Here is a 23203-nt window from a genome sequence, read left to right as displayed (position 1 = left end):
CCCTCATACTTGGTGGGAAGACACTATTTTCTAGGCATCTTTACGTGCTCACTGGAAGCTCAGAACTGAAGAGAGCGACGTGGCGCGATCCACGAGCAACTAGACACACTGTCCAAAACATCTATGCAAAGCTTCATCGGATTTTCACTTCGATTTCCATTTCACGAGCGATCGGACCTTACTTTACGAACAGCCCTCATATTAAATTTGTTTTTCGTTGGATATATAGAGGCAGCGCCTAGTCCTGACATTTCATATTTGTAATTTCTTTAATACTAAAATTCAGGCCATTGCGCCTTAGTTTCATTCTTGTTTAAATGTTGAGTCAGCCCAGTTGGGCAAGTTTGTGAAAGGTTATGGAAAACTGTATTTGACTTACTTTCCCCCGTTACTGTTTTCCCTAGTTGTGCCCTTCGTTAAAATACAGGGTGATTCAAAAAGAATACCACAAATTTAAAAATGTGTATTTAATGAAATAAACATAATATAACCTTCTGTTATACATCATTACAAAGAGTATTTAAAAAGGTTTTTTTCACTCAAAAACAAGTTCAGAGATGTTCAATATGGCCCCCTCCAGACACACGAGCAATATCAACCCGATACTCCAACTCGTTCCACACTCTCTGTAGCATATCAGGCGTAACAGTTTGGATAGCTGCTGTTATTTCTCGTTTAAAATCATCAATGGTGGCTGGGAGAGGTGGCCGAAACACCATATCCTTAACATACCCCCATAAGAAAAAATCGCAGGGGGTAAGATCAGGGCTTCTAGGAGGCCAGTGATGAAGTGCTCTGTCACGGGCTGCCTGGCGGCCGATCCATCGCCTCGGGTAGTTGACGTTCAGGTAGTTACGGACAGATAAGTGCCAATGTGGTGGCGCTCCATCCTGCTGAAATATGAATTGTTGTGCTTCTTGTTCGAGCTGAGGGAACAGCCAATTCTCTAACATCTCCAGATACTGTAGTCCAGTTACAGTAGCACCTTCGAAGAAAAAGGGACCAAAAACTTTATTGGCTGAAATGGCACAGAAAACAGCGCCTCAAGCGAACAAATTACAACTAAATGAAACTTTATAGCTCCCTTAATTCGCCGACAGATAGTGCTTAGCTCTGCCTTTTGTCGTTACAGAGTTTTAAATTCCTAAAGTTGTGGTATTCTTTTTGGATCACCCTGTATATACAGTCTGTGGTTTAAATGACAATAACATTTGGTCGTAATTTGACATTAGAGGTTTCCCATTTTATAGACTTGTCAATAAAGAGTTACAATTTGATAGAAGGCCCTGTTATATTTTACGAAGAGGAGTTGGAAAATAAGTTTCCCCTGTCGACTGTGGTCAGAGTTGTGTGATATGGGCGAAAGACAACACGAGAGGTGAACGCGCACGTGCAGGACATCGATACACCATTAGATAGACCGCGATCGAGCATATGACAATAACCTTCTGTTTCGGATTGTGACGGGGGATGAAACGTTGGTCAACCACAACACACCCGAATCGAAGACCGCATCCATGGGGTGGGAACATCCGTCATCACCTGTCCGAAAGAAGTTCAAAAGCACTCCGTCTGCATTTAAAGTGCTACTCACCGTTTTCTGGGACGCCAAAGGAGTTTTGCTGCTGGACTTTCTGGAGGATGCAACCATCAATGCTGCGCTGTACTGTGCCACTCGGTCGAAATTGAAAGAGCTGATTCGGAAAAAGCGGCCTGGCCTTCTCAGATCTGGCGCTCTCAGATTTGGCGTTCTGCTGTTGGATGACAATGCGAGACCACAGAAGGCGACGGTAACGCAAAGCCATATTGCAACTCTTGGTTGGCAGAGCCTACACCATCCGCCTTGCAGTCCGGATCTAGCACCAAGTGACTTCCATCTGTTTCCCGCTTTGAAGAGGACTCTCGGCGGAAGGCGCTTTGGCAGCAGTGCTGACGTCAAACAAGCCGTTCAACGCTTCTTCCGTATGCAACGCTCTGATTTTTTCCTGGAATGCTTTTTGAAGCTTATAAAGCGTTATGACAAATGTCTCAATGTACTTGGAAATTATGTAGAAAAATAAAGATATGTCTTATCGTTAATGTCTCATTCTCTTTTCTTTCCTTTCACACACAGCTCTGACAGCAGTCGACAGGGGAAACGTATTTTGCAACTCCCCTCGTATAACTGTTGCTGGTATCCAAACTGTTGTTTATCTTAACATATATAGTGTTTTTTAAAAATGGTAATAAAGTCTGTCAAATGATGAATGATGTGTATTTAAATCCCTGGCCAAGTCCTTTCATGTGTTTGATTTTGGTTAAGCCGCAGTCTGAAAGGTAAGATTTCGAGCTCTTCCAGCTAAAAAAATGCAGGCACATACGTAGTAGTAATAAGCAACAATAATGGTATTAGAATATCATATAGGAGGATATGAAAGCTGTGTGAAAACTGGAGGACAGTCGGTTCCCGGTAACAGAATTCCACTGCAGACAATACTACGAAGTGCTGAGGAATGTCAATTGACGGGTTAAAACAATGCATTACTCCAAGAGAATAGAAAGCTCTCAGAACAAAATTAAAAATATATGGTCACTTGTAAAGGCGGTATCAGGGCAAAATGTGGGTGCTCTACATATTACACTTCTCTTGTGTGAGAATGAATGTTCTGCAAGTTAAATCAAAATTTTGTTGATGCAGGTTAGTATTTAGAACTCATGAACGCTGGCGTTCCGAAACAACTGTATCACATGCAGGTGCAGTAAACAGGCAAGTATGTAACTGAAGCAAATATTACATCATTATAAAATAAGGGATTCCACTGGTATGATGAAATTTCAAATGGGATTATGAAGATCAGTACACCATATATTACTCAGTCACCCGTGCAATGTGTGCAATGTGGTCTGCTTCCTGACAGACTGAAGCACTCGTTAGTGGAACCACTTTATAAAAAGGGTGGAAGAGAATGTAGGCTATTACCGATCAATTTCTTTGCTACCAGTCTACTGAAAAGTTTGAGAAAGCAGTCTTTGGCAACCAGTGCACATTTCAGTATAGGTAATTTCATGTCAAACCCGCAGAAAGATTTCAGGAAAAGTGGTATCCATACCAAACCCAATTTACTGTCTGCCTTCGCAGACAAAACGTACTTTTATTTTACCTTTCCGTAAAACTCATCGCAATACGTGACGCAGAACACTACCTCCGAAATAACCAAGAGTTCTTATTTTAATCATAGCTCTTCATTCCACGTTAGGTGGCAGACATACACTTGTACTATGAACCAATTATCTAGATCGTACCTTGTTTATCCACATCAGCTGTAAATTACTTATTTCGACAAACTGCACCCTCCGAATAATCAATATAGAGTTATTGTTGTTGTTGTCGTTGTTGTTGTTGTCTTCAGCCCGAAGACTGATATGATGCAGATCTCCATGCTGCTCTATCCTGTGCGAGCTTCTTTATCTCCGATAACCACTGTATCCTACATCCTGAATCTGCTTGTTTTATTCATTTCTTGGTCTCCCCTCGAGTCTTAAGTTGGTGATCCCTTATTGTCTCAGAATGTGTCGTATCAACCGATCTCTCCTTTCGATCAAGCTGTGTCACAAATTTCTTGTCTCTCCAGTTCTGTTCAGTACCTCTTCATTAGTTATGTGATCTACCCATCTAATCCTCAACATTCTCCTGTGGCGCGACATTTCGAAAACTTCTGTTCTCTTTTTGTCTAAAATGTCCATGCTTCATTTCCATTCATGGCTACACTCCAGACAAATAATTTCAGAAAATACTTCCTAACATTTAAATATATATCCGATGTTAACAAATTTCTCTTCTGAAGAAGTGCTTTTCTTGCCATTGCGAGTGTACATTTTATATCCTCTACTTCGGCCATCAATTATTTTGCTGCCCAAACAGCAAAACTCATCTACTAAAAAACTCGTCTACTACTTTAAGTGACGTTTCACAATCTGGTTCCCTTAGCGTCACCTGTTTTAATTAGACTGCATTCCATTATCCTTGTCTTGCTTTTGTGTATGTTCATCTTATACTCACCTTTCAAGACATTCCGTTCAACTGCTCTTCGAAGTCCTTTTCTGTCTCTGACAACTACAATGTCATCGCCAAACCTCAAAAAGTTTTAATCTGCCAAGAAGTTTTAAAAAGTGTCCCAGAGCGAGACACGACCTTGGGACCTTTGTCTTCCGCGGGCAAGTACTCTGCCAACTGAGCTACCGAAGCACGAGTTCGAGTCTCGGTCCGGCGCACAATCTGCCAGGAAGTTTCATATCAGCGTACACTCCACTGCAGAGTGAAAATTTCATTATCAAAATTTTTATTTGTCTTCCCTGGAATTTAATTCCTACTCTAAATTTTTCTTTGGTTTCTTTTCCTCCTTGTTCATTGCACAGACTGAAAAAATATCGGGGATAGGCTACAATACTGTCGCACTCCCTTCTCAACCACTGCTTCCCTTGCATGGTTCTCCGCTCTTATTACTGCAGTCTGGTTTCTGAACAAATTGTAAATAGCCTTTCACTCCCTGTGTTTTTCTCCTGATACCTTCAGAATTGCAAAGGAAGTCAGCATCTTCGAAACTTTTATCTAATTCTACAAATGCTATAAATATAGTTTCGCCTTTCTTTAAACTGTCATCTAAGATAAATCGTAAGGGTCGTATCGCTTCGCGTGTTCCTACCTTTCCCCGGAATCCAAACTGATCTTCTCCGAGGTCAGCTGCTATCAGTTTTTCCTGTCTTCTGTACATAATTCCTGTTAATATCTTGCAGCCATGGCTTATTAAGCTGGTAGTTCGGTAATTTTCACACCTTTCAGCACCTGCTTTCTTTGGAATTGGGATTATTGCATTCTCCTTGAAGTCTGAGGGTATTTCGCCTTTCTCATACATCATACTCACCATATGGAAGAGCTTTGTCATGGCTGACTCTCCCAAGGCTATCAGTATTTCTGACGGAATATCGTCTACTCCCTGCGCCTTGATTCGAATAAAACCTTTCAGAGCTCTGTCAAATTATTCTCGCTGTATCGTATCTCCTATCTCATCATCTATATTCACTTCCCTTTCTATAATATTGCCTTCAAGTTTATTTTCCCTGTGCAGTACACAGTACACTGTAAAACTTTGTACCGAATCATTCTGTGTACAAGTTTATTGAATATTTCCGTGAATATGACAAAGACACTCTGCCGGAACGTGTAAATTAGAGTTTATTGTCGACGTGACGATTTCCTACGTGTTTCCGTTTTGCCTTTTGTACTTACTGGGTTCACTGTAGGCTCGATAATGGCTGTGGCTGTCTTGTTGGCCAAATAGGCGAATCTGAATCGGCCTGCTATGCCTTTGTAAAAGCTGTCTGGAAAACATGTAACAAAGCAAAAAATAGATAGATGGTTCTGTCCTCAACCTTTATTTCTGACTATAGTGCCTCTGTGGCGCTTTAATAAAAGCATCGTATTGTAGCAGGAGGTGACTTGTTCCACCTATCCATCGGAGAATCTGATCTCGAGAAAAGTGTAGATAGTCAAAGATTTTATCCACTGTTGATTTTACTGGAGGAGGAAAGAGCAATCAGAGCGCACTGCACCCTGAACCAGTCTACGAGCGGACTGCAGATGACTCATGCACAACATATAAGCATCGTTATGCAGCAATAGAGACGTAAAATGCACTGAAGGAAATGGAAACTGTTACATCATAAACACCTCGACCGGACAGTACCAAACTGATGTTCTAGTGTATATAAGGTATGTTCAAAAAGTGAATTTTGTAATTTCGCCGGTTGTATTAGTCCGAGTACCACGCTTTTTCGTTGTTGTGATGGTAAACATTCCTGAAACGTATCTATAACTGGTAGCCATGTTGGATTTTTAGTCTGTCATCAGTTGTCAAGAAGGCTAAATGCTTTTGCTTAAGAGTGGCAATTACTGACTTGTTTCAAAAATGGACCAGAGAATTTGCATTACATTTTGCTATAAAACTGGGATAAAATGTAACAAAGCCTTAGAAATGTTGAATATTACTTTTGGTGAGTCTGCTATAGGTAAAACAAGGGTATACGAGTGGTATAAGCATTTCATAGGTGGAAGTCAAGGCGATGAAGATGAACGTCCTGGACGCCCCAACACATCAACAACCAATGAAAAGGCGGAAAAAGTGAAAGAAATTATTATGAATAATTGCCTAATCACAATCAAAGAAGTTTCTGATGATGTTGGAATATCAGATACCTCATGCTAAGAAGTTTTTCGCATTTTTTGGGTATGAAATGTGTGACAGCAAAATTTTTGCTTAACAAGTTGTACTTCGAGCAAAAACAGCGGTGAATGGAAGTTGCTCTGGAGTCGCTAAGTGAAGTCAATAACGATGCAGAACTGGTGAACCATGTCATAAAAGGTGACGGAACATGGGTGTACGGGTAAGACGTCGAAAATTAGGCTCTATCCCAGTGGAGGCATTATGGGTCGCCAAGATCGAAGAAAACTCGGAGAAAGCGGTCGAATGTGAAGCTTATGCTCATTGTTTTCGTCAGTTTTAACGGCATAGAGTGTCATGAGTTCTTGCCAAAAGGTCAAACGACCAATGGTTCAAGTTCAACACCATTTGCGGGAAGTAATCCGAAAAAACCACCCGGATTTGTGACGAAACAATTGACGATTTTTGTACCACGATAATGCGCGTGCTTTTACTCGTACTTCATTGCTTGGTCGTCAATTTTTGGCGGGAAACAAAACTGTAATGATGCCTCAGCCACCATATTCATCACATATGGCCCCGTGTGACTTTTCTGTTATCAAAAATAAAGAAAACCCTAAAGGATATCGCGTCCGTCGGCCGTCGTAATTTTATATATTATTATTATTATTATTATTTTGATTTTGATTGTTGCCGACTTAAGTGGTGGGCCTTATTAAAAATGATATTTCATTCAATTTTGATTTACGATTAAATACTTTTGTGAAGTTCTTCTTTTTAACAATATTAATCTTAAATTGTTTGTTACGTTAATGAATGTTAGACTCGCTGAATCTTAAGATTTGAGCATAAAAGTTGAATAATGGCATAAACTTTTCATATTAATTTCCTCGGCTAGTCAGTTCACTTTAAAGAAAAAATCTTTAGTTATTAATTACAATTGCGGCTCACACACGCGCGAGAGTATTTTTTTCTTACCTCCGTTAACCATTGTGTTGTAGTCGGAGTCCTGGCTCTGGCTCTCGGCTATGGTACTGAAAATAAGAATCTTAAAGCTACGTATTTTCTGCAACGCCGGGCGGCTGTGGAGAAAAATGTATATCATGTTAATAGCGGGAGAGATTTTCGCTTCCGCTAAATTTTGTAAGTTAATATCGCCTCGTAATGGCGTCGTTGGCTGCATCGGCCGCTGCGATTGTTGAACTGTAAATTACTCGAATGCAGGTTAATTCAAAGGAAGGCGGACATGAAATCGGGATCACCTCTTACAAATTAAAAGTGCACAATAATATTAAATCAATATACTATCTGCTTAATTCATACAAATATGCTTACATTTACCAGCACTCGCAAGATGTCCGTTTACACGCAACCAAGACAAGAGAAGAAGTGAAGAAGACTAAAAATTAACAAAAGAGCACTCGAAACTTACACAGAGAAATTATTATAATACGGGTACATGATAAAAAATATTATCTCACTGGGGACGCTATAAGGGCTGCAGTTTTACAAGCCTACACGAGATTAAATTCGCTTCGCTGAAAGAGCTAAGTGATATCCCAAAGGTCGAGTTCCAGAAGTCTTTCGGCGATTGGAAGAAGCTCTGGCATAAGAGTATAATATCTAACGGGGACTGTTTTGAAGGACATAGTGTAGACGAATAAATCTTTAGGTGATTGGAAGAAGCGCTGGCATAAGTGTATAACATGTAATAGGGATTAATTTGAAGGAGATAACATAGACGAATAAACAAAACTATTTCCAAAAATAGTTCCCGATAGTTTCTGAAGACGGCTGCGAGATATATGAATTAAAATCTCATCCTTATATGGACTTATTTTCAGTACAGAAATGCTATTCCTGCAGATGAAGAATGGTGTGAATGTGTGATGGCTGTTCGATGTGTAACAGTTGTATAACTATCGTAGGGTATCATAGACTATCATAAGTAATCGTAGGTTACTGTAGTTTTCCTAGAGGCTTTGGTAGGTTAACATCGTAACTGTGTTACTTTTATCTTAGGTGTGTTGCCTACCTATCGGGTGTTACCTCATTTCGATCGCTTTGTTTGTGTATGCGATCAGTGTCTTACTAGAGTTACCTAGCCACTGGAAGCGGTGAACTATCTACAAACTGAGTGACTGTATATAAATGACCTCGTAATCTACGGATCATTGTTGTTCTGTTACTTAAAAATTAACTGTGTTTATAGCAGAAATGACATTGTCAGTGTTTAATTTTTTTTCGAAAATTGCTGATTTTTAACGTGAAACAGAGGCATGTTTTATTTAAAAGAAAGATATAGATCTATCATGTAGTGCTAGAAAACCAAATTTTCTTAAAAAAGGTAAAAAACTCAAAACAAAAATATATGAAACATTGCTTCAATACTTTTTCGAGCTGATATAAAAAACGTTTGTTATTCTTAAACAACTTTCGCACCTAATAATAACAGGAAACTCTTGCCTTTGGTTATGTTGTAGAACGTTCTATTCTGTACAAAATAACGTCAATAATTTTGTAGATTTTTTCATGTTTATGCGTGTTCAAAAATATGGTTCAAATGGCTCTGAGCACTATGCGACTTCTGAGGTCATCAGTCGCCTAGAACTTAGAACTAATTAAACCTAACTAACCTAAGGACATCACACACATCCATGCCCGAGGCAGGATTCAAACCTGCGACCGTAGCGGTCACGCGGTTTTAGACTGAAGCGCCTTTAACCGCACGGCCACACTGGCCGGCGTTTATGCGTGTAAACTGTACTAACATCAAAAGTAATTGCTTCGGTTACCTAAAAGCTCAGTGGTTACGTGATGGTCTAACTTTTATTACTTATAAAATACTATTGATACTTTGTTCATGAGCAAACCAAAAACAAAAAACAAAGAAGTCGTTGGCTCAAAATTTCTCCCTCACATGTTCTTTTATATTTCTTTCATAGCAATTCTACGAATATCACCGGTAATCCTACCATTTACTACGTCATTTATGTATTGTACCAAAATTACCGAACTGTAGTTTTGGTGGAGCCCAACTCCAGTCCAACGCTACTGAAGTTTTTCAGGTTGAGATCACAACACTGAGGATGTGCACGCACAGCTTACCGCCATCTTGCGGACTTTGAGAAACGTCGGATCACTAGTATGAGGGACATTGGAGCACCATGGCGACGGATCACACACACAGCTGGCTGTGGCGCAATGACAGCAGAACGAGTGGCGACGAGATGGACTCTGGCGAAGAATGGGGCACGAAGAATACGCACGGGTTCTTGCGGAAGCACTGCACCTTGATGTCGTAGGACTGTTCGAATGGCTCTGACGGAATACAACGGCTGAACTCCGTGACTTGAGTAATCGTTTATTTTGATGAAATCGTACACACGACCCGGGCTTCAGGATGAAAACCCCTTCCGTCATGCAGAAGTAGAGTGTCTTCGCGCTGTTAGTGGCGGGTGACGTTTGGGAAGAAACGTAGGTGACCGTGCTGTTAGCTTTGATTTCTTGGGTGGTCCTTCCTGGTCTCGGTGTTAGCTTCGGTGGACGCCACTCTCTGACGTAAATGTGTACACAGGAGGCTCGCGGCGGTTCGCGTGGTAGTCTATTGACCAGTCCTGCTGGGCCTCCACGATATCCAGCTGGCTGGACACTGATGGTAAGCTACTTTTGAGGTTCACAAATTGGTATTCTGAGGCATTGATGCCTTCATTTTAGTCCCTTGAGCCCATGTCACATGGCTCGTCGTTCGCAGTTGCTCCATAGGTTGCACTGGACTGGCAATGTGAGCTTATCTGCTGTTACAGTCTTGTTTTTTCAGTTAGGCCCCGTTTACCCGATGTGGTACTGGTTGACTCAGAACCTTTTTACGTCTCACCCGCATGAGATCTCACATGATACTTGATAAATTTGCTCGATTTTTTTTACATGACTGGTACGACTTTCTGTAAGCAATCAAGGTATAGCCTGATGTTCACACTTGTATGGGCACTTTTAATGTTAATTTATTCTATGAAGAATCCGTTTGTTTTTGCTATTTTTTGTAGCACCTAGAGATGGGATTTTCATCCCGAAACCAGGGAGGAATTAGTCAAGTACAACTAGAGCGGATTTATTTATTATGAAAAAAATTAGCAACATTTGTGGATGTGCAGCAAATAGTACATTAGTATCAGTTGAGTTGAGATCTCGAGCTGCGACACGTTGATTACCGCTGATGGCAGAAAACAGACTAACACGGTGAAAGAAAATTAGACGCCTGCAGTAGTCCTTATGGTATTTATTGTGTAGCTTCCAATTTCGGCGCTTCATTGCACCATCTTCAGGCCTCAGTTGATGCTGAAGGAATTATGACGATCCATATAAACAGTGCATCAGTGGCCAACGACTGGTTTACGCAGACTACCTGTAACTGATTTGGTCTCTCCAACCATTAACTGTCAACTCAGATGGTGCAGTGAAGCACCGAAACTGGTACCTAGACAGTTACTGACATAAGGACGGCTGTAGGTGTTTCATTTTCTTACGAGAGCGAACGTCAGTAGTCCCCCAGACCTCCAGGCACAAGGATGGCCATACAAAACAACACGTTGTAGGCCCAGGCACCCCTGACAGTGAGTGGCGCGTGCTCAGCGATGAGTCTCGCTTCTGTCTGCGGCGGTCACGTCGATGATCACATATCCGTAGACGACTTGGTCAAACGTCACAGGAGGCATTGATCTTCGAGGCCCATACCTCGTGAAATCATGATGTTTCACCCACACAGTATGTTTGACACGGGGTGCGATGACCTATAGTTTCTTACTACTCTGCAGCAAGCCGTCTTCATGAACTGCCACAGTATGAGTTTCAGGCATGGCAAGAAATGCTGTTTACCTCCACGCCACATCGAATACGAGAATGGGTTCGTGTACTTGGTGCTCACACCTCATACTAATGTCGATGACGGACATCAGTTTCGAATGGAATAAAAGTTTAACACTCGGTTTGGTAAATGTCGCACTTGTGCTTCATGGTGTAATACCATTTCCGTCACTGTAGTGGAGTAATACAAGCAAGACCATCATAGACACTGTAAATTTCCAACTACACAACAGCCCTAGAAGTACCACAGCAATCATACGACTCCGCCAACAGTTTATCAAGACGAAGCGCATATAGCAAGTGTTAATATACGCGGTGTTCGGAAATTCACGTTACAAACTTCTAGGACTTGTGGAGGGGAATGAGTACATAATATTTTGAATAGGAACCAATGTCCGGAAACGCTTCATTTCCGTTCTATGACAGCTTCAATTCAGATGTGTAACGCGACCAAGTCTGCCCAGGGGAAAGAGAAAAGTCAGAGCTGCTTACCCTGGTATGCAATATGGTAGACCGCATAACGTGTACTATGGCAGACTGTCGTCTGATGTCACTTATAGTCTGCCTTTCAAAGTTTAATTTGCGAGTCTTCTGGAAAGAGAGGAAGAACTGCTGACGAGGCTCCTGGCAGCAGCACTACAAACTGAAGAGACACAAAGTGGGATGCAGAGTGTGTACCATAATATGCTTCGTAGTGCAATGTCTGCAACAGTGTTGGTGTCCGCCGCAATGAGCATCTGTTGTAATGCTTCAGTACTGTTCTGTACCAACAGCATGTTTGTTTTTCTTTTTTTGAATGTTGACAGGTAATGTTTAAGTGTTAATATGAACTAACGTGCTTAAGTGATAAGTACATGTTTCGCTACGTTTCCTTTCGAATTGTTCGCTAATATTTGTACTGTGTCACAGCTAATTCAGTTCCTCAAGCAGATGTGGATGAGTTGAACACCTGAATTAAAACTGTCGTAGATCGTAAACGGTACGTTTCCGGACATGGATTCCTATTCAAAATATTATGTACTTACTCCCTTCTACAAGTTCTAGAAGTTTGTAACGGGAATCTACAGACACACTGTATACATGTATGAGATCGAAAAGAATTCCTCAAGTGTGTCTGTCTCACTTGCCGACAAACGAAGGCAAATGAAAGGACGAGGAAGGAAAGAAACTGGAAGAGTTTTACGATTCACCACTTGGTTTTCGGGTTAGTGCGTAAGCGTTTTAGAAACGTTCAGCAATCTGTGTCGGCATATGCCACAGGAAAGAATGTGCATCGTGCGAAAAATATGTAGGTTTGATACACTCATTCTACGGGGTCATTCAAACTATTCTCCCAACCAATTTAAATAACAATTGACAACCAAGTTAAAGATAAGGGAAAGGATTAATTCGCCCCAACGCTTCACTTTAAATTTTGCATTTATTGTCACACCCTTCAGTGCAAACTGAAGAACACGCAAGTGTAACAGTGAGAGAATATTTGCACTCCTAATATTTGGCATGTAACTTAAGAATTACTTAATAAACAATAGGAATCTGATTACTCCTTTAAACAAACACATTTAAGACCACAAACGATAAGGATCAACGGTTAATAAAGTCACATAGAACTAGAGCAAGGATCAGCTTCTTCACACTAAATCAATTAACACTAATAGCAAATAATTAAGTCACGTCTCATCAAACGCATCAAAACCAAGTCTTTCAGTTCTATAACAATGTTGGATCATGGAATACGCCGGACTACCGACACAGAAGGTTAAATTTTAACAGCAACTCCTCGAAACCTAGAACTATCTCAAAAGTGTACAATCCTTAGGTTATCCAGAACTACTCTAATTCGCCTTTTTGGGCATAACAGTGGAGTAGATAATTAAGCTCTTACTTCATTCTCCAGGAACACTGAGCGGCGGTAGACGCTAGGCCAACTCTTACCCCAACGTGGCTCGGGAAAGAGGATGGCTCCACCAGGAGGAGGAAACATTTATCCGAACTCTTAAGGGAACTCGTCTAATACGAACCACTAAGTTGGACGAAGACCAGTTGGCGATTTTTAATTTTTACCCGAAGCTTGCTGGCCAGCGGACGAAAATTACACAGGAAAAAGTAGCTTTATTTGTGCTCACAAGAACTGATAACTTCTGCAAATGAGATTCCGGCAGATCTAACACCGTAGTATCAATACGGGAATTCGGGACTGAGGAGAGCAGGTCAACAACGGTCTCTACCCAATAGACCCAACATTTCAGGCAGACCGAGCAATCGACATCAGTCGTGGCTAGGAGGATTACCAAATAGAAACTCTAGCACTACCTTAATATAACTAAATAGAGCACTTAAATGCCACGGGGACCAAACTCCTTAATACAAGAATATGTACACAATAACAGTGACTAAAGTTAAATATGCCTACGTACTAAAACACAAGATATATTAGCGAACATTAGCATTTCAGACATCCATAAAAATTAGCTACAGTTCACTATCTCTCTCCGCTAATCAGTACAACGTCATTTAAACATTTTACAACGTGCTTATCCAAACAGTGACCTACGCCGTCCATGGAAAACAATGGCTTGCAGAATGCCCACAGCAAAAATAAATAAATAAATAAATTCTTTTTTTGTTTACGACGCGCGCCATAAGTCAGCATGGCGTTCAAATGAACGATCATACAAGGGGGCAGTAACACACACATAAGGCAATTTCCAACCACAAATTCAAAGCAGAGAAACGTTGCCACACAGTTATTAATAGCTCCCACAACACCCTGAGATTAGCCCCGCCAGTCTACGACCATTGTACTAACTAGATGAAAAATCTTACTTTCAGTGACGACACCACCTTCCGGAGGTTACTGCCAGCCGCAGACGGACTTCATAGCTTCCCCAGCCCATGACCGGAAACTAAACGTTGTCCGCAGATTTACGGCCTCTTGTGTCCTCACGCCCCGGGTTTTTTTGGGTCCATCCACAGTTAGCATAGAGGAACCGAACGTCCCGCTGCAGAACGGTCGTCCAGGGCCAAACACTCGTCTCAGTTGCCTTGTCCGTCCTCGGCACGGCATACAGCGCCTGCTCCTACCGAGCGCGCTAGCAGCGGCTCCGCAACGCCCTCTAAGAATGCGCGGAAACTTCAAAGAGAAGTAAACCAAGAGAAAAACACGGTTCAGGTTCAAAGACGGGTCAAGAAACATTACATCCTTCAATGTTTTGTTGTTGTTGTGGTCTTCAGTTCACAGACTGGTTTGATGCAGCTCTCCATGCTACTCCATCCTGTGCAAGCTTCTTCATCTCCCAGTACCTACTGTAACCTACATCCTTGTGAATCTGTTGCGTGTATTCATCTCTTGGTCTCCCTCTACGATTTTTACCCTCCACGCTGCCCTCCAATACTAAATTGGTGATCCGTTGATGCCTCAGAATATGTCCCACCAACCGATCGCTTCTTCTGGTCAAGTTGTGCCACAAACTTCTCTTCTCCCCAATTCTGTTCAATACCTCATTAGTTATGTGATCTATCCATCTAATCTTCAGCATTCTTCTGTAGCACCACATTTCGAAAGCTTCTGTTCTCTTCTTGTCCAAACTAGTTATCGTCCACGTTTCACTTCCATACATGGCTACACTTCACACAAATACTTTCAGAAACAACTTCGTGACACTTAAATCTTCACTCGATGTTAACAAATTTCTTTTCTTCAGAAACGCTTTCCTTGCCATTGCCAGTCCACATTTTATATCCTCCCTACTTCGACCATCATCAGTTATTTTGCTCCCCAAATAGCAAAACTCATTTACTACTTTAAGCGTCTCATTTCCTAATCTAATTCGCTCAGCATCACTCGATTTAATTCGACTACACTCCATTATTCTCGTTTTGCTTTTGTTGATATTCATCTTATATCCTCCTTGAAAGACACTGTCCATTCCGTTCAGCTGCTCTTCCAGGTCCTTTGCTGTCTCTGACAGAATTACAATGTCATCGGCGAACCTCAAAGTTTTTATTTCTTCTCCATGGATTTTAGTACCTACTCCGAACTTTTCTTTTGTTTCCTTTACTGCTTGCTCAATATACAGATTGAATAACATCGGGGAGAGGCTACAACCCTGTCTCACTCCCTTCCCAACCACTACTTCCATTTCATGTCCCTCGACTCTTATAACTGCCATCTGGTTTCTGTACAAATTGTAAATAGCCTTTGGCTCCCTGTATTTTACCCCTGCCACCTTCAGAATATGAAAGATAGTATTCCAATCAACATTGTCAAAAGCTTTCTCTAAGTCTACAAATGCTAGAAACGTAGGCTTGCCTTTCCTTATTCTATTCTCTAAGATAAGTCGTAGTCTGCTCATTTAATCAGTCACAGTAGTATGATTAGAGAAAATGGAGCTTACAGGGAGGCATACCGACAACTGTTCTTCATACGCGCAGTCGTGAATCAAACATGCAGCAGGCAAAATCATACTGATGGTCTTTTACGCCCTTGTTCCATACAACCTAGGGTTGCCCGCGATATACTGATGTAGCTGGAGTAATTTGTGCCCTATGAGTCTTCTGCGACGACGTAAAGAAATCATCTTGGTATTCCATCCGTTTCATTTGCAATAAAATTCTCGGTTTGCCGACGTCCGTCTCCACTATTGTCAGCCGTAGAAAGGCTACTGACTGTCGTGGTTGGCAGACGGTTGGATGCTGCACAGCGCCAAGCCTCGGTGTCAACAGTTTTGCTCCTGAACGACAATGGAGAAGACAGCTGTCGAAAGAAAGAGAATGACGCGACATGATTACCGGAATTTTATTCATGAAACAGTTTGCTTGCCATCTTCGTCCAGTTGAAAGGTATGTGCTAAGGTCTTATCAGGGTAGCTCCAGAAAATAGTCGGTAGTTGCCAACCGCAAGGTGGAACGATTATAATATCTTTGAGTAGGAGGTTCTTTGATGGTTAAGAGAGCTGGGCACGCGCAGTAAAAAACCGAGGGGTCGCAGGTAGGTACCCAGAGAAAGCACACGTGTGCAGACAGCTTTAAGGCAGGAGTCGCAGCTAGGTGCCCAGAGGAAGCAGACGTGTGGTGACAGCTGTAAGGTAGGTCGCGCTCGCTGCCCCAGACCAAACCTTAGAACGTAAATGAGAGAAGATATATAATGATTTCAAATTGGTTTTGTTAAATAATATTCAGAGATAGGATTTGTATGTCCAAGGTTTGACACAGTAAGCGTTTGGTAAAAGTTTTTGTAAGATTGTTTCGTGCTACAAAAATGTTGGAAATATAGGTTTTGTGTATGACTTAAAATTTTAACAATATATATATTGAGATCAACAATGTGTTTCAATCTAAGAGCCTGAATCATATTCCAAATTCTTTGCTTAAATTGAATATGAAAATGAGTAGTAGAGTACAGTTACCCACCAATGAAAGAACCAAGTGAACATCAGGGCCAAAAGTTAATTTTCCAGTACCATCTTAATGCCATTATTCTCTTAAATTTTATTGCTGAGTCAAATACATGTTGCATTTCTGGCAAAATAGAGGAGTGCAAGAAACAAGTTCACAGACGCAGTCGGATGCAGGTTTGCTGAATAATTAATTTAGAACAATCTTATCACTGATACTTTTACAGAATAAAAGGATACAATTTTGGTTAGATACTTTCACAGTCTATTCCATCAAATCTCATTAGTGTGTTACGAAATGTATGCGCACAAGAGACGAAATTTGTATAATACACAGGTCATTATGAATAGCTTTACCACGTAAACGCCTCTATCAATTTGCGTACGATTAAGGTGTGGTTTTCATGAAGTTTCAGATGCGATTTTGATGGTTCCTAGTTTTCGTTAAATGATAGCACCAATTCAATGTGGTACTGCGAAGCAATCGCGTCCAGAGCGGTGATACTGACGGATTAGTATGGCTTACGCGTTGCTTAGGCTGCAGCTACCGTTTCCAACTGTCTGCTTGTGCTTCCGCAATAGGCTTTCATCCAGTCTTGCCGTACTGTAAATCTGACAAAATCCCCTATAAATTTACATTAATTAGTTTTATCTACATCATGACCTCAGTTATTACAATTGTTTGAATTCCGCAAGAGAGTTTTGCGTTTTAAATCAGCAACCGGACGCTTAGCTGGCTAGTGCGGTTCATTTTGGCATTTTTCCTTCCAGTTATATACTAAATAAAATTCATTTTCTTTCCGAAACTAAATGTCTGATTAACTACCAACGATGTATGAAGCAAACTAGAAGAGATCATCGGTATCAACACAACATACTTGTGGAATGTGACTGTATACCGCTATAAATAAGTTTCTGTCACGTTTCCCAAAGCTGTGTAAGGGAACTCTTGTTACTCCCAGAAATTCAGGGACATTTTAGAATGTTTTACATTCGTCAGAAGACAGTGAATGAAACACAACCCATGGAATGCAGCGAGATGACTGTTACTTTGTGGACTCTACCGAAACGCTGATAGTACAAGAGGACTTCAAAAATTTAGTGACTCATAATTATGGCAAGCTAAGTAAGTGTTTTTTCGTTTTTTTCCATCAGAAACCTTGTGCTCCACGACCATATTAATGAGATCCATGCTAGGAGGAAGTGCAGCATCGGTCGTAAATTTTTAATCTATTGATTGCAGATCGATTTCAGCTATTATGTAGCTGTCTCCAGTGCATTATATTCAAGGCATGACGACTTATCGTAAATGCACATGTTACCACTTGACATTACAGATAAGAACATCAGCTGAACTGTCATGTCAAGTGGTATAATGTGATATTATATTTAGGATAACTGATCATGACTCGGATATAATGCCTAAAGATAGCTACACAGTAGCTAAAATAGATCCGCAATAAATAGATTAAAAATTTACGGCAGATTCTGCCCTTCCTCCTATCGTGGATCAAAAAAAAAAAAAAACTTTTACCGAATGCTACTCTATACTTCAAAGTGACACAGATATATGATACTATTTCGCAACGTCTCTGTAATGGTTGAAATGTTCTGCCAATCGTTCATTTCCTCGACGATAGAAAACCACTCCTCGGTTACTGAACTATTCGAGAACCACTGTGTGAATGACCAACGACCTCTTCGTTGGAAAGTCTCCCCCCCCCCCCCCCCCCCAAAAATGTTCTTCCTCGATTGTCTGGACATTTCCCTCCGTGGTTGATGACGATGGCCTTCGTCACCGATCCCCACCTGTGCGGCCTTGGTCAAATTGTTGGCATCATTCTGTTACGGCTGAACATGACATTGTATTTGGTCCATATAACGGCACAATTTCACCATGAGTCTGCGTGAAGTTTAGACGTCGTGCCCACAAGAATCTTACTGTCCCGAGTACTTCAGCTTTGGAGTATGTTTCGAGTCGCCGCGCCATTTAACTCCCACACTGCGATACATGTGTTATCCGTACCGCAGTGGAACTGTGTCCGCTTAATATACAGAACATGTACTGTCTTCTGACAACGCGCCATTCTTCCTGCGCAGATATCTTAGCTAGGGACGACACGTGTAACTTGCTATTCTGAAGTCCCCTCATTTGAATCATAGGTACCGACATCGTTTTGACATCACCATTTTTCAAGAACCATCACAACTTCGGATTGGGCAGTGATCGGCACTGGAATCAAACTTGCCGTACTGAAGGTATCTTACTGCTATTAAACCTGGAGCAATGGAGGAAAACCTTGGAAAACATGAATCAAGAATAAGATAACACATTAGCACCGCATACTTTCGGCTCTGGAGAAATCATTAATGGATCTAAGGAAGAATCGATTTTTGATCCTCTCTTTACACACAGGGTGTTTCAGCAATTACTCTGAACTGATGGCATTACTGTAACCAAGGAAAAAAAGTCGGATAAACGTAAGTAATGCAAAACTGGAAGTGATAGTCGGTATCAGTTTTATATGTCCCTACTGAATTTCCAATCTCACTTCAATCGCAATAGAGCTTGTGGGTGAGGAAGAATTGACCGATCAAAATTCAGTTTGCGATATACAGAAAACATTAATATTGGTGGCAACGAAAAGTGAAAATTTTGCCGGGTATCTTATCTCGTCAGCTGCTCGACAGACCAGAAATGGAGCACGCTACAACCCTACAGTGACCGAACAATAGTAACACCATGAAGTAGGGACCAGCAAATATTGGACAGAATGATCAGGATGTGTAAACTACGCCATTAGCGTAATTAGACGACGATGGCAACGTTTTGGTGATACAGTTTAATTAAGTTCCGCAGCATCAAATAATCAGAGTAGGCCATCTTGAGACGAAGACCTGTCGTAACTAATTAACTTTTATGTGATACATATGTTTACAGTCTGTAAGCTAAAATGGTCTGCAGGAATTTACTCAGCGTTTCTGGAAGACTGAATGCGATAACAATTATTCGACATGCTTCATGCCACCGCTTGAAACTTAGAATTTGGTGTACGCATGTTTTCAGTAACAAGAGAAGGAAAAATCGGAAATACTTGTCGTAATTCTTGCAACCCCACGGTGGACAAGTCGCTGAAATACGTTGTCTAAATTATCGAATATTCGTAAAAACAATTGATACATCAATATTATTAAACCACGATACTATAAAAAATAACACAAGCTAATAGAAAATATGTGATTCACCAGCACTGCTTGGCCTCTACAACTGCTCGTAAGTTAGTTTCCATTCGATATTTAGTAGGGCGCTGCCCCTAAGGGTAAGTAATTTTCAGAAGTTATGTGCCAAACAAAGGAGTGTGTTTCGAACGATTTAAGGAGGCCATTCATGAAAACCACACGCTGTAAAAAAAATGCACCAAATCCACAATTCTGAAGATACGACAATGAAATTTTGTACCATGTTTTACATGAAATTAACACATTCACTGTTAAGTTCCTTGGGTGGTATAAGTATATTAAACTTTTTTATGGAATTTAAAAATTTTAGTTTCAAAAATAATTTATGTTCCTTTTTCTTCATAAACTATTCAAGAGATTTCTACAGAATTTGCTCTGTTTAATCTCTTTGCATATGGTAAGTTACTCTCGTGGGGGGTTTTGAATTTATCGAATAGGAGAATTTTAATAATTTTTAATTGTAATTCAGTAAGTATAATATAAAATTCATACAAAATTCCAAGCACTTTGCCTCATATCTCAGCTTACATTCAGAACTGCAAAATTTACTCTTGAGAAAATATTTTTTGGATTTATAGAAATAAGTGTCTAAAATTTCGGATTTATAACCTTCAAAGATTCTGAGCAAAAAATATGATTTTCGGGAAGCGCAATTTAAAGTTCACCATAACATTTTTCCTTGTGTCATCTCTTCAGAAGGCCCCAGATTTGTACTGATGTCCTACTTCCTTCTCAGGCTTCTCTTGTGGTTTCTTGTTTTCTTCCTTCCTTTACCAGGTCTTCAAATGATTTTTCAGCTGCAGAGAGGCGCGGTAAATCTGTTTTTCTCAACGTGTCTTGAGTGAAATTTCTTGTCTTAAAGCCCGTTGTTGCTAATACCTTCATCCTCCCTGCCTTCCCATAATTAAATACAAGAACGGCAACATACGTTGCAATTCTGACAACTGTAGCCGATGAAAATGTGGCGAAACAAGTATGCTTCAAAGTAATTCATGGAATCGTTGGTCAGCGAACTAGTATTGAAGGGTTGCTTGAAAAAGTCGGCTTGGCAGGAAGGTCGCGTCGCATATTTAATTATCTTTCAGGCTCTTCGGATGCGATTACATTATTTTTCACTAATTCTATGGGTAAACAAAAAATAAATTGAAAATTGACATTTTCGTCAATTTCATGAACGTCCCCCTTAACAATATCTGATGACACTTATTTAAAAATGTTTAAAAATGTATTTATGTGAATGAAGTAGTATTTTTCAGTTTTTCTTTCGTGCCATATCGGGCGAGGTTTGGCTACGTAAACTTATTCAGTGGTGAACAGAGGAATGTAAGTAGGTAGGTAGAAAGGTTACGGTTTTAAGTCCCGTTGACGAAGAGGTCACTAGCGACGGAGGCCATGCTCAGATTTGGGAAAGAGATCTGCAGTCGCCCTTCAAACGAGCCGTCCCAGCATTCTCTTTGAGCGATTTAGGGAAACTGTGGAAAACATAAATTAGGTCCACAATCTTTTCGAATGCCTTAACAGTGCGCCACGTCGTTCGTTGGAGGAATATGTACAGGATAGTTTGAGTTCTAACGACACACTTTTTGTGACTTCCCGGCAGATTGAAATTGTGTACCGGTTCTGGACTCAAATCCAGTATCCTTGCCTTTCTCAGGTAAGTGCATTATCAACTGAGCTACCCAAGCGCGACTAACGCCCAGCCTTCTCAGCTTCACTTCCGCCAGTACCTCGTCTCCTATCTTCCAAACTTCACAGAAGTTGTCCAGCAATACCGTGCGGAACCATTCCTGGAAAAAAAAGATGTTGCGGAGACTTGGCTTAGCCACAGCCTGGGCGATGTTTCCAGAATGAGTTTTTCACTCTGCAGCGGATTGTGCGCTGATATGAAGTTTCTCGCTAAATTAAAACTGACAGTTTGTTGGTGATTTTTAATTGCAATCAGCATATTAAAGAAAGTCAAATGGTCAGTATTCACATACAGTCCTGACTGCTTTAGCTTCATTGTCCCGGAACAAGTAAGTTCTTGCGGGTGCAAAGAAAATTGCAGTAATAATTGTAGAGAATTGCGTTTTCAAGCTATGCTTAACAGATAGATCAGGAATATTCAGTGCCAGTATCGTCCATAATCGGTGTTTGCACACATCACAAAATTCAATTTAATTATGACACACCTTTTCTGCGACCGTTTCGCGAAAACATAGCAACACAGAGTTTAAGTTTTCCATCAATAAATTGTTTTGGTGATGTTCTTGCCAGTCTGGAAAAAGTTAGTAGAAACTTGATAAGCAACCGAAACATATACATTTTCGTATCAGCACTGTTCGATAAACTCGATAAACTCGATAAACTCTTTGGTGACTTCTAGCAGCGATGGAGTACGTATGATTTTGAACAGGAACATTTGTCTAGAAACGCACCCATTCTATGTTATGGGTAGTAATTGAACTGATGTACAGTCAGTGTTTAGTGATAAATGGTGGTGTAGTAGCGCGACTGGATGCATAGCGATAATGGAATAATATAAACATCATGACCCCTAGCATCCAAATGGAAGCACAAATTTATTTCCAGGTTCAAGGGACTCTGTATAATCAGATAGCTTTGCTACGGAGTCCACTCTTGGTACACTTTTGACTCAAATATTCATGGACCATTTTGAACAACATTTCTTTAACGAAGAGCTTGTGCGACAAATATTAAACACCAGTTCAGGGATGTAAATGTACTATTTATGTCCCCCTGTAATTGCATAGGTCCTTGTTGTTTCCTTTTTTTATATAGATAGCAGACATGTGTGATATACACCAGTCTCTTGGTACTTCCTCTTCTCTCATAGATTGACTGAACAATTTACACATACAGGTAAATCTTACTATTTCAGATGTCCATAATTCCATGACAGCTCCTCCCAATCCACTTACCTCTCCATTTCCAGCCTTTTTCAGCATCTCTTATATATTGAAAATCAGGTCGGAATACAAAAGATGCGAGAGGATCAGGCAACTTTTGCGGCTGGACCATCTTGTATGTAGACAAGTACTGTAAGCGAGAACGCGTATTCTGAGAGTCAGGAAATACATCTAGTATTTGTGGATCTAGAAAAAGGAGTACGATCCTGTACCCATCAACGCACAGTGGGAAGCGATCGAGTGTATACAGGGTGACAATTATTGAACTACATGAAATAAAATCGTCATAATTTCTGAACGGTTTGCTTTGGTACGTTCAAACTACACGGTTGGCCGCAGGCTATGATGGGAATTGGTATGCGCATGCGCACGCAACTCGTTGTTGTCGATCATTTGCACGTGAAAATGTCACAGCACAGCGTGCCTAAGCGTATAGTGCTTGTGAAGACCTACTATGCTAGTAATAACAGCTCAACTGCGGCTCAGAGGAAGTTTGCGATCGAGTTCAAGCTGAAGACAACCGGTCCAAGTATGCTAACAATCAAAATTTTGATTCGCAAGTTTGAGAGAACTGGTAGTGTTCGTGATGACACTGCTG

Source organism: Schistocerca nitens, chromosome 6 (genome assembly GCF_023898315.1).
Source record: "Schistocerca nitens isolate TAMUIC-IGC-003100 chromosome 6, iqSchNite1.1, whole genome shotgun sequence".
In the NCBI taxonomy this organism is placed as follows: Eukaryota; Metazoa; Arthropoda; class Insecta; order Orthoptera; family Acrididae; genus Schistocerca; species Schistocerca nitens.
This window is presented reverse-complemented; position numbering follows the sequence as displayed.